Genomic DNA, 12024 nt, shown 5'->3' on the forward strand with positions numbered 1-12024 from the left:
TTTGAAAGGATGTTACTGCGTAACATCCATTCACACTAAATCTCTGTCCTATTTTACTGATGAGAAAGATAAGAAGGGCACATGAGTAATCTGTCTGAAGCCACAGAGGGAGTCACTAGGAGGAAAGGAGATGGGAACTCAGAGCTCTTCCTCCTTCCTGTGCTCAGGCCACTTGCTGATAATAATATGGCAGTGCCTGAACAAGATAACCGGGAAAACTAATCCAAACAAGACACACGGCAATGTTGTTCCCCATTCTCCCCTCCCGCAAGTGGTAGAACGTAGGTTTCAGAAGGACAAAACCCAAACAAATCTAAGAACGAAGACTAGCAAAAAATGAAGAGAAACTTGCACAAGGATTCCCATGCAAGTCAACAGCACAAGAGAATCAGTCTTCTACGTCCCAGTTCAGTGCCCTAACCATGCTACTTTTGACTGAAATCTTCAGATCTAACACAAATTTTGAAGGAAAACCTACTGAAGCCAGTGGGACTCTTTCTGCTGATGTGTTGGGTCTGGACGAGGCTCAGCATATCCTCCCCTGGACTGAAATAACAACAGGCAGCTGTTCCCAGCCTGACCCCGCAATGCTTGGAGCTGGGCTCCAGTAGGATCCCTTGTCCTCAGGCACAGCGTTGGGAGACACAGTGCTGACAGCAGTTTGCTCAAGCCAACGCTCTCCAAGAAGACAACCCACCCCTTGACAGACCAAAACACTCGTTTGCACAGCAAAACTACTGCCTACATGCATCTCTTCAAATCTCGCGTTCTCTTGCCTGCTAACGTACTTGCAGAAAATAGGAAAGGTCCTTCCACCTTCCTCCTCCTCATCTGCTATTCCCACAATCCAGAAAACAAAACATTTTCCTTCTGGATGCTTTGTAAAACCTACGTGGAAGGTTTATGGCTCCTCTGAACTGGAGCTGTTAGGTTTCACGGGCACTGAAAGGTGGTCCCTCTGCCAGGACACGACACAGAGGGGCCGTGCAGTGGATCCATACAGGAGTCCTCGGTACAGTGCGTAGCTACAAGCAACAGTCCAAGCGAGGGAACTGGAATTTTGTCTGATTTTTAAGCAGACTCCCTGAGACCACCCCTGTAACTGATCACGGGTGTGAGATGATATCTCATCCGCTGTCTTGCAAGAAACTGTCATGCAATTTATGGCACGACCATACCTTGGTACTGCAGCCTGGGAAGAGAGCCATAAATAATCATCTCAGCTCATATATATCAATTTATTCTATTACCAATCCATGTGTGTTTTCTGGCAGAATTAGTCTTTTCTCTTTTTAATCATACAACTTAACAACAGGCCACTGAAGAGAACCCACTGGAAAACACAGAAGCCAATTGGATTTTCTTCCCCTTATGTGAGCTTCAGTAAAGAACATGTAACGGAAAAAAATACAGTGTATGGTGGGGAACTATGGCGAGCACTGGCTGCCAAGAAGGTAGCATCTACAGAACCACAATTATTTATCTATCTTTCAGTTCATACAAGCTGCTCTATTATAGCCTCTGGGTGGGGAAGCATTGATTTTTAAACATCACAAGCTGAAGAACAACTGATCTGACAAAATGTCAGTGTGGAACAGAGCCCTCCTGATGCAGGGAAGGCAACTCACTGCCCTTGCCCTCGGGCAGGAGCCTCAGTCCTAAGCGTGAGAGATGTACCCAGAGGCACCTGAGGACAAGGGGAGGCTGCCGGGTGCTGAAGACTCCATCAGATCACTATCAGGGTTTAAATGAGGGGGCAGCGAATGGGGGTGGCAATTTCTACACTTGCCTAGCTCCATGTCGGATACCACCTGGATTAATGTCATGGCCCAATGAGCATGGGTAGGACCAGGCAGCATCAGAGCTGCGAGGAGGTCTCTGGGATGCCATGTGTCTGTAGAAGCCCTGGCACTGGAGGGCAACAGCCTCTGAGCAGCTGTAGCAAGGACCTGGATTCTGGGTAAGGGTCAACAACTGCGTACCAGCTTTCTCAGCCTGTTTAAGAGCTCCAGTTTCTCCTGGAAAGCCTACCAAATTTTACTTTGGCTGGTGATCTATCACCTATGACCTTTAGTCAAGTGGATCACAAAAGGTGGGGTGTTGTCAGATGACAACGAAGTCACTACGTACAGAAAAAATGCTCTTCATAAAGCGTCTTCCTCCCATTCATCACACAAAGAGTTAAGCCACACTGCTAATTTCTTTAGCCTGTCCTCTCCTGTCTTCCTAGTGCTGGCATAAAATCGGATCCTGAGCCTTGTTTGCTTGATCACGCTTCCCCTCCTCCAACCTGTCCTCACCCCCTGCACCTCCCCACTGCTTCGCCCCCACCATCCTCGCTCGGGTGGGGAAGGCAAAAAATAATAGTGACAGCCCCCACGGGAAAGCCAAGAGGCCCTTGCAAAGTGCACCGCGAAAATGAACGCGCCTGCTCACTCATCACATTTCGCATTCGTTCTGCCACTCGCTGTCAAATTAAAACGTGGCCAACAACTCATTTCTCCTGCTCTCACAGTTACAAATTAGTCCATTAAGCTGTCTGCAGCAAGCCTTTTTTCCTCTTCCCGGTAATGGCCTCCGAGAATTCCTTCATAATCGCCAAGTCCTCCTGGGATGCCCACCGAAAGCAGATGGAGAAGCTCCCGGGTAATACACGGCACTTTTTAATGACACAACATGCTGTGTTTTTTTTTTTTTTAATTTTATTTTTTCATGTCCCTGTTCTCCCTTCATCGTCTTTCCCCCTTCCCTGCTTTCTTCCACCAGGATGATTAGGAATTAAAAAAAAAAAAATAAAAGAGAAGCGGGGATGGAGGGGCATGGATGCTTCCGTGCAGAGGCTGACAGCTACAGGAAGGGTTGGGGGGAATCAGCTTCAACTCCCTAATTAAAACCTCCTAATTGAATTATCTTTATTGAAAAATGAGATCTTCCATTGGAAGCTTAGAGATCTGGGAAGACAGACGATCAAGTCCTCCTATAGATGACTAATCTGTTTCATTTATCGTGTCTCCTCCTCCCCAGGCAGAGACTGCACAGACGACGACCGTCTCTTCCGCGGGCCAGACCTGTCGCACAGCGAATCGCTCCTGACAGAACAAGTTGCTTAATGCAGAATCCCTTCTCTGAAGTGATGTTCTGGAGAGCCAAAAGGACTTGAGTGTTATTAGCAAGTAAAGGGCTAGTATCAGCTGGGAGTTGTCTTTATTTATTTAAAAGAGCATCTTATAAAGCAAGGCTGTTACAGCAGTCTGTTCATGCAGGTGGTACGGGGAAGGGGCTGCCGCCCCCAGCATTGGTGAGGGCACTGTAATCCCCACAAAGCTGCTGTGTATAGAAACAAGGCATTTAAAATAAGGCAAACATTTTCTGTACATTGATGATGCACAGAAAAAAATGATACTGACTAAATACAGCCAGCTGGTATGCACGCTGCACTTTAAATAATAGCAACTACAGACAAATCTTTCCGGTCCATCTGCTAACCCAAAGACTTAGTCCTGGAGATGCTGCTCGAGAGCAGCACTGCTCACCCACAGCCCATGCAGCAGTTGATGACCCCGGTAAGCACCTGGGCCGGAGCACGGCTGTGCCAAGCTGGGACCCACTCTGAGCTGGCATGGGCTCCCCTTCCCAACATGGGGCTCGGCAGCCCACCACCTTGATCAGCGGCAACGGGCACAGCTCTGGGGGGCATCACCTTCCAGACACCATCCTGCACTGAAGAGGCTGGTTAGGAGGATGCTTTGCTTTATACAATGCATTAAGAAAAATCACCTTTTGGAGAACTAGTAGTGGACTTGGTCCTTCCTTTCCAGCTTACTGACCCAAACCGAGTTCAGCCTCTACTTCCTATTTGATGCGTACTTGGTGGTCAAACAGAAGAAGAGGATGAATCTGCCCCGAACATAGCAATTCACCTCACAAAATCACAGCTGGCCTCTTCTGGAAGCCTCTGGAGACAGAGGCAAGACTAGTGGTGTCTGGGAAGATCCTATCCCACCCCTTTTTTTTACTTCTTCAAAACAAGGAGGAAAAGTTCTTGTTTCCAACGAACTGCCATAGGGTAGAAAACCAAACCAATCTTTACCCATTTGTATTCCTCCCTCCCCACCAAATCAGAAGATCGGCTTCAAAATAATAAGACAAAAAACTAATTAAATAAATACAGTGTGCATTCCTTTAATTTGCTTGCTGACTTTGCGGTGGGATGGCTCCTATTGCCAGGTCTCCTAAGTAACTGCATGGATTAATTTTTCTTTCACATGAAAGTCAAAATTTTTTATTTTATTGCAGAATTCCAGGAGCTGCGCCTTTAAGGAAACATTTTGCAGTAAAAGTACAAGATTCGGTGACACTACAGTAGTCCCTCTTCAGCCTCCTCCTCCCACATCAAATAAAATTCAGCAATTCGACTGCCACCCTGCCGTTCTCCTCCCAGCTCCGCTGTGAGCGACAGGCACGCTGTGCTCACACCATCCTGGGGAACAGCCAAAGTATTCATGGATCTTATTGCTAGACAGGCTGTGATAAGGCAGTTTTCATGGCTATACACCCCACAGACAGGCAGAAAGAGAAACAAGAAAGAAGATGGCAATGGAGAGTAGAGTCCTCTCAGCACCTTTAAGGAGATGCTGTGTGCTGGAGGGCGAGAAGAGCTTTTTCATGGGAGGAGCTGTGTTATGAATATATCTATTTCGAGGTGGGGAGGGGAAGGAATAAACCAGTTTCCTGGAAGTGAAGAAAAATTGGCTGTCTTTGCAAAGTCTGAGGCCAGCTGGGAAGACAGAGGTGTGATTCAACTTTATGTTTAAAGAAAACCCACTCCAAGTGGCAGAAATGTCCAGAAAAACCCACAACCAGCCCCAGCCCTAAACCCCTAAGTCCTGTACTAGGAGAAGCAAAACCCCAACTTTCTCTAAACACAGACGAGTCAATGTGAGTAAAAAGTGTCCTTCATATATCATGAATTATTACTTTAGGAAGAAACAGGCACTTTTTCTTTGAACAGTAATATACAAATATTCCCACTGGCAGAACAAAAAAGGGGAGGAAGACTTCAAGCAGATCACTGCACTCTTGGATTTTGTTACCACTATCTGCTCATTTATCCTCTTCTCACAACATAAAGGCTTCCTGATTGTATTATATTTATAGAAAATACAAGACAACCTCCCTAGGCTTTTTCATACTGTTCTTTTCTGTTCTTTACAATAAATTCTGTGAAAGGAAAGAAGTAACCTTTAATCTTCCCTATTTACATGTGTACTCTACACAAAGATAACAGCTAGAAGAAATCAGCTAGAAATGCCATAGTATTTAGTAGAAGGTGAGGGAAATAGGTACACGTATAGAGAGGAGGCTTGGACATAACCGGACAAGCATCCATCCACGTGGGCTCTGATTTTGGTGCAGATGACTAGTTAAAGAAGGCTTGGCCAGCATTAAAACAAACTGAATGGCATTTGCAAGGAGGTCTGCTAACTCCTCTCTGTATTTCTGTTGCACTGTTGTCCCAAAACACAATGAGAAGGGACATGCTATCAGAAATGCTAGTTCAAATAAAAAGAAACCCAAATCATTGACACTTGGGTTATACAGATGCTCTTTTTAATGTACCTGCCATATTCAAAATTGCACATAAAATCAGAATTGATCAGCTGAAGTCCCACTCACTTTCTGCAGGAGTCAAGTTAACACCTTTGCCTTGGCCAAGCAAGAAAGATTTTGGTTCAGCCGTTTGTGACAGCAATCTAACTTGCATACAGCTCTACAGCAATTGTGCACACCAATCTATTTGCACACACACTTCTGTAACTGGCTCACTGCTCTGTTTAAAACAGCTCCTTGAAATAACCTTGAACCTACAGCACATATGCAGTGTACATGCATAGATATAAATGCACGCGTGAGTTCAGCATTACCATTATAAAAATATTACAGTATCGTAATGCTTCAGTTAAGCATCAAAACTCCATAGCTTATAATTTTACTTCACTACTTGGGGCAATTTCTGAGAAATACTGTAGTATTTTTAACAGCACATATACGAGAGACCATATATACCGCTGCTGGCCGCTGGTTTCCATAAATCTTTCAAAACCAATATTTATGCTCCCATGAAGGAGTGCTGGCTGCTTATTTTCCATCTCCGTAAAAGTGGTCAGATCAATAGTTCTGTGTATGTTACTTGGAAACATGTCACAGCAGCCTCTAAAACCTCTTTTTCCTTTGTCTGAAATCGATTTCTGTAATATGCAAATATTAAGAAAAAGGAAGCTTTAAGTTTCCTCTTAGGATCCTTTGTGAATCCTTCAGAATCCAGACACCACTACGATGGAAAATTAAAACCCTGCCAGCAGTTTACCGTCTCCCCTGAGCGCCAGTCGCGCTGTGATCCTAACACTTTGCTCCAAGCTATGAAATTCTGAAATTTGCATATTCTTCACTTCGGGATTGTTTCGGCAAAAATGTAAAACACTGCGGAGCTGCCTGCCCACAAAAATAACCCTCTCCTCGGACAACCTTCCTCCCTCTGAAGATGACAAAAGAGGAGGAGGAGGATTTCCACTGCTCCTCTATGCCAATGAAAAGATAACACCACTCACTCTCTCGCTTTAGATGTTGCTGCACACCCAATTTTTTAGTTAATATGCAGGATCAGGAAAATTAAACTTGTGTTATGGAGTCTTACTTTGAGAAGGAGCAAAGAGACGTGCTATTCACTGCAGCTTTTTGTGAGAGACTTTATTCCCCCCCCCCCTTTTTTTTTTTCAGCACAGCTTGAGCCCTGAAGCTTTATTAAAAAAATAAAAAAGGGAAAAAAAACCCCAAACCAAGCAGTGTACAAAAGCGGGGGGAGTAGAGAAGGTTTAACAAGCTCCAAGTCATAGATTATAAGCCGCTGCTAAAAATTTATGGCTGTTTGGATCTTTGCCACACTGAACAGATTGGCAAGCTGATCAGAATCGCAGCAGGCTGCCTAATGAGTCCCACACAATTTTTCACCCCATATTTTTCCAATAAAAAAGCAGTTAAATACCAACCGCAGCCACAGCAGAGCCTGCCATCTGGCTGCTTTTTTCTCCAGCCATCATTAAAATGGTTCTTGGCAGTTTACACCTCGCTTTTTTCTGTACAGATGTGGAACGAATTTTCTGACAACCCTTGGATGAAACAGGGGGCTTTATTGAGCTTTACAGATTAACTGCCTAACTTCTGGTCCTAATTTTAAGTGTCTTAGCACACCGGAGGCATCATTTTAAGTGAGCTAATTGTACGTATCTGAGCCCACCAGCAACATTTGGTAAGTTAAAGTGAGATTCAAAATCAACGTTTTGAAGAGCTGTGTAACGCACGCCACCACGGTCACCAACGTCCGGCCCACGCTGTGAGTTCTCAGGAATTAAAAATAATAACTATAAGGATACCGTTCAAAAGTGTCTATAGAGGAAACCAAAGAATTACGGTTTGAACCCACTTATTGCAGCCAAATGAATATGAGCAGCGTTATTTCTTATTCTTTGCTTTTACTGTTGTCCCCACGCAGCAGTTTGGCTAGCCGGGCAGTAACGGAGCCCTGTATTTGTGGTTACCGCACTGACCCGCGCACAGCGGAATGAAGCTGAGCCCCGAGTATCTGCTTAGACGTGTTCGAGCCACGGGGCAGCTTACTTGAAAGCAGCTCAACTCGCCTCTTTGTCACTGGAAGATGATAGTGAGCAGAGGGAGAAGAAAGCTGATTTGGGAACACAGAATTTATGCACAGAAAAACTATTTTTTACAATTAATTTTTGAAACCAGAAATGCAAAGCAAAGGTCTTTTAGAAAGCTAGAAAAATCACAATACAGCTAAGAAGCACATTTAAAAACTATTTATGGGCCAAACAGAAGCAGGATAGGCTGGAGATGGATACAATTGGCTGAATGCCTACGGATAGTTTTGATTAATGTAGCCTGCAAGTCCGGGCAGTCTGGGGGATGGGAGCAGGAGGGCAGCCAGCTGAAGTGCAGTTAAGATGCTCCGAAAACAGTGTTTCAGTCTCTCCCTAATGATTTGTCAAGACCACAAAAGAAGCAGTGGAAATGCAGGGACTGGAGCCCAGGTCCTCCAAGGGCAAAGCTGGAGGTCTGTCAGACCCCTCTTTCTCTCCGAAAAGATGACAAACAGCAGCAGAACATCAAGGAGGCTTTTCATCATTTTGCTTTCCTTTGCATCCCTAACACAGATTATTACTTATGCCAATCATTTTATAATGACCAGTGGATTTAAAAAATGAATAATTTATAGGAATGTTGATAACATTTATTTGTTTTCAGCAAGGACTTCATAGAATCATAGAAATGCAGTACAGAAAGGGACCTTAAAAGGTCATTCTAGACCCCCTGCTCTGAAAGAGATTATGGTGGAGATTATGTGCATAATAATGTAAATGACCCTATAACTGTACTCCAGAATCAACATTTTCATTAAGAAATATATTGCCCTTGTAATCCTACTGGTTGGGTAGATAACCTTCAGAGTGCAAGCTGATGCAACCACAGCTATCCAAGCCTGGAAACAGGCAGAAACAGTGACCCTGAGACAGCAAGAGTGGGCATTTATTCAGAAACCTACCAAGCACAGGCTGGAGATGAATACAACTGGCTGACTGTGTAATGATAGCTTTAATTAATGTATGCTTCTATGACTGTCCAAAAAGGGTGGCAGTTTTGGGGGACGGGTGCAGCAGAGCAGTCAGGTGAAGCTGAGAGTTGGTGTGATGGAGATAAAGGGTTCCACGTTCATGCTCTGCTGCTGAAGTCACCCTTGGCCCCCAAACTGTGATGTGTCCTATCCCCATTACTGGAAATGGCTGTGCAAATTGCTGACGAAAAAGAGAAAAAAAATTACCTCCATCTCTTTAGTGGGTGCTGAAAGCTCCAATTTATCTCCTACCGATCGACCTAAAACACCAGTTCACCCTAAAAGCACTGATGTACTTTCAATGCACAATCCTGCAGCCTGCTGCAAACCTCATGGCAATAATAAAAAGAATTGACTTGAGCATCAGTAGTCAGGTCAGACAGTTCTGGGGTTCCAAACTCTATAATTTGGGCCTGGTGTGCAGTGTAGGGTAAAGGACCTTGTTTTATAGCAAAGTACATTAAAACCCAAGCAAATCTGCCAGAGCAACTTTTTGTCCTATTACACTTCTGGTAAATTTTGCTTCTAAGAACCATTACTGTATGAAGAGGTATTCACATACACACACAGTGCCTTGACATTTGCACTTTTTTATATAAACATTTTTACAATATTCCATTACCACAGAACGCACCAGCTAATAGCCAAATCCCTAAAGCTGCTAACAATCAAGTCTGGCTCAGAGTCGCCTCTGAATAACTTCCATTTCTTCAATGCTTTTGCACAGCAGGATTGCTAATAAACAACCGGGCAGTAAAACTACAAGTCAGCCAGTACTGCCTCTGTCTTCTCCAGTTCAGGGAATTGCTCTAACACAATGTGGAAATATATCCTGTGACCAAGCAGCCTCTGGGAATTCTTACATTTCAGGTTGGGTTGTCTTCATTTGGGTTATTTTGGGATATCCACGAAAATGAGTCCCAATTCCCTTTCTCTTGCTCTCCACCCCCCACAGTCACACACTCCACCAAGCAAAACATTCTAGCTACTTAAATGTGGTCAGGGAATAAACTATTTCAAGAAAAAAAAAAAAAAAAAGTCTCATCTTAAATGGTTTCCATCCAATCAAATGATTTAGCCCAGAGGCTAAAATGATTTAGCCCTTACACAAGGCTAACACAATAGCGTTTGCATAACTTACTCGAGCTCTCTCTCCGTCTGTCCCACAGAGAGTTCCCAGCCCACAGAGAAGACACAAAGATAACTGGGCATTTGATCCAGGGCTAGTTTTCATTTTATTTAGGACTCATCTAAATCGAAGGTCCGGTAGGTTACCTGCGTACGGCAAACCGCCCTTTGTTTCACAGATCCATCAACAGATCCGTCCTCAGTGCTGCAATGAGCTCTGCAGCCCAACTGCATTTTCTAGCAACGGGACTAACGAAGAGCAGAGGCAAGAGCTTCCAAAGTACTGGCGTGAGGTGCTAAGCAGCAGGTGTATCTTCATGCAGAAACCCTGAATATAGCAGCCTTTTGTGCCCTGGACAGCCACGTCACTACAGAACATCCTAAAATTCACATTTTAGGCTTTCACGCTTTTTCCAGCCCCGCAGTGTGTTTTATTTTTATTGCTTATTATTGCTAAGTCAGTGTAACTGACATGTTGCCTTTACAGATAATGTTCTTATGGGGAGTCTCAAAACTAGTTTTAGGGTTATTAATGATCCTTTCCTCCTCACTATTTTTAAGGGTTTATGCTTTAGATTTGAGATTTTAGCTGTAGGCAGAAATATGGTGCAAACTGATCCTAGAATTTTTCCCCTCGATCCTATTAAAAATAAATTCCCTTTATTGCAAAGGTAAAAGCAGATTCACAGCGAAAAAGGTAACAAATGGATTAGGGGTATTTTCAAGTCATTCATTTTCACTCAAAAAAATAATAAATTTAAGCCACATTTTCTTCCTAAGAAATATGGCTTTGCTCTTGTCTTAAAAAAGCTCAGCACTTCAAATGCATGGGATGCATGCAGAAGAAAGGAAAGCAAATAAGCAGAGTGCCTCTGGACTGGACTGAGAGAGAATCACACAGCCAGCCATTTCGACGTCTTGGGGTTATATAATTCGAAGCCTGCATTTATAGGCATCAGCAGGAATTGTGCCAATGAGTTAACTGACTTTTATGCTATAAAGCTAGAATGATCCATTTTGATTAACTGCTCTGACCTCCTGCATAACACAGGCTTATAGCACAGGGCCAAGATTTCATCCCAAATCTGGACAGAAGAGAGATGCACAACATATGAGTCAGCAGGACAAGCACAACAATTTTAATTTTAAAATGCCAAATCGTGCTGGCAGGGGAAAACAGGGTGGATGATGGACAGTTCTGGATACTGAGAGGTTTCTTGAATTATTGGGAGATACTTGGCTATGTCAAGCAAGCTGACTGAGCTAGCTTTCATCTCTTGTTTTTAATTATCTTTACTCCTTCAGAATTTCCTTGTTGTGCTAAAAGTTGTCCTGGTGTAAGCCTCCTCCCCAGATCTAATCTTTTTGCTTGAGGCAATTGGGGCAGGGTTATTTTGACATGCAAACGAAGAGGACATATGTTGCATGCAAATGAGAGGGCCACAGCTTAGAGCAGACAGATTTTTTTCCCCTGCCCCAGGCACTTCCGTTGTTGCTTAACAGGATTTCCTGGGGATCTAGATCAACACTTTCACACCAGGGTCTCTAAACTCTGGCTGCCCATCCAGCCACCCAAGGGCAGCCGTAGGGAAGCAGGTCAGGCTCCCCTGGGTGCTGCACAGAGACAGCCCAGCCATGGTTCCTGCTTTTAGAGGGGGAGGCAATGGGTGCTGGATGCTGCAAAGGCTCAGCCCCACCGAGCAGCAAGCTCACCTTGAGCCAGGCTGACTTCGGAGAGCGGCTTCGGGAAAAGCTGGCCTGAGGCCACCAGCCCGGCCAGCCTCACTCACTATTTGTTGTTCTCAGGTATTAACATTGGAAAATTGGCTACCGTGTACTGGCAGTAACTTCTTACTGTTATTTAATACTCGTTATTGTATTCACATTGTAAAGGGCCCACACCCTGTTCTGATTCAAGACCTAGATACAGGGTCATTATGGTGCTATAAACACCACTTTTAAAAGCCTGACTATGTAATGACACAGTTTTTTATATGCGCACTCAAAACCACTCTCAAACATCGTGATGATGTTTTACACTGGGCTCATGTGTCCCCAGGATGGCATTAATTGAAACAGTACCGAGAAAGCAAAGGGAAACATGAAATGGCAAGATCTGTGCAAAATAATTCCGCTTCAGAGATAAGAAATCAAGGCAATTTGGAGAGGAGGCTAGATTCCGTGCTTGATCCTTCTTCTTTGCTTGCCAA

At 44.1% G+C, this 12024-nt stretch overlaps 1 protein-coding gene across 14 annotated transcripts in view; it reads right to left on the reverse strand.

Annotated features, from left to right (window-relative positions):
- Positions 1-12024, reverse strand: part of FBRSL1 (fibrosin like 1) — a 552901-nt gene that overhangs the window by 142203 nt on the left and 398674 nt on the right. The gene's annotated exons all lie outside the window — the stretch shown is intronic.

Source organism: Calonectris borealis, chromosome 18, assembly GCF_964195595.1.
Source record: "Calonectris borealis chromosome 18, bCalBor7.hap1.2, whole genome shotgun sequence".
Taxonomy (NCBI): Eukaryota; Metazoa; Chordata; class Aves; order Procellariiformes; family Procellariidae; genus Calonectris; species Calonectris borealis.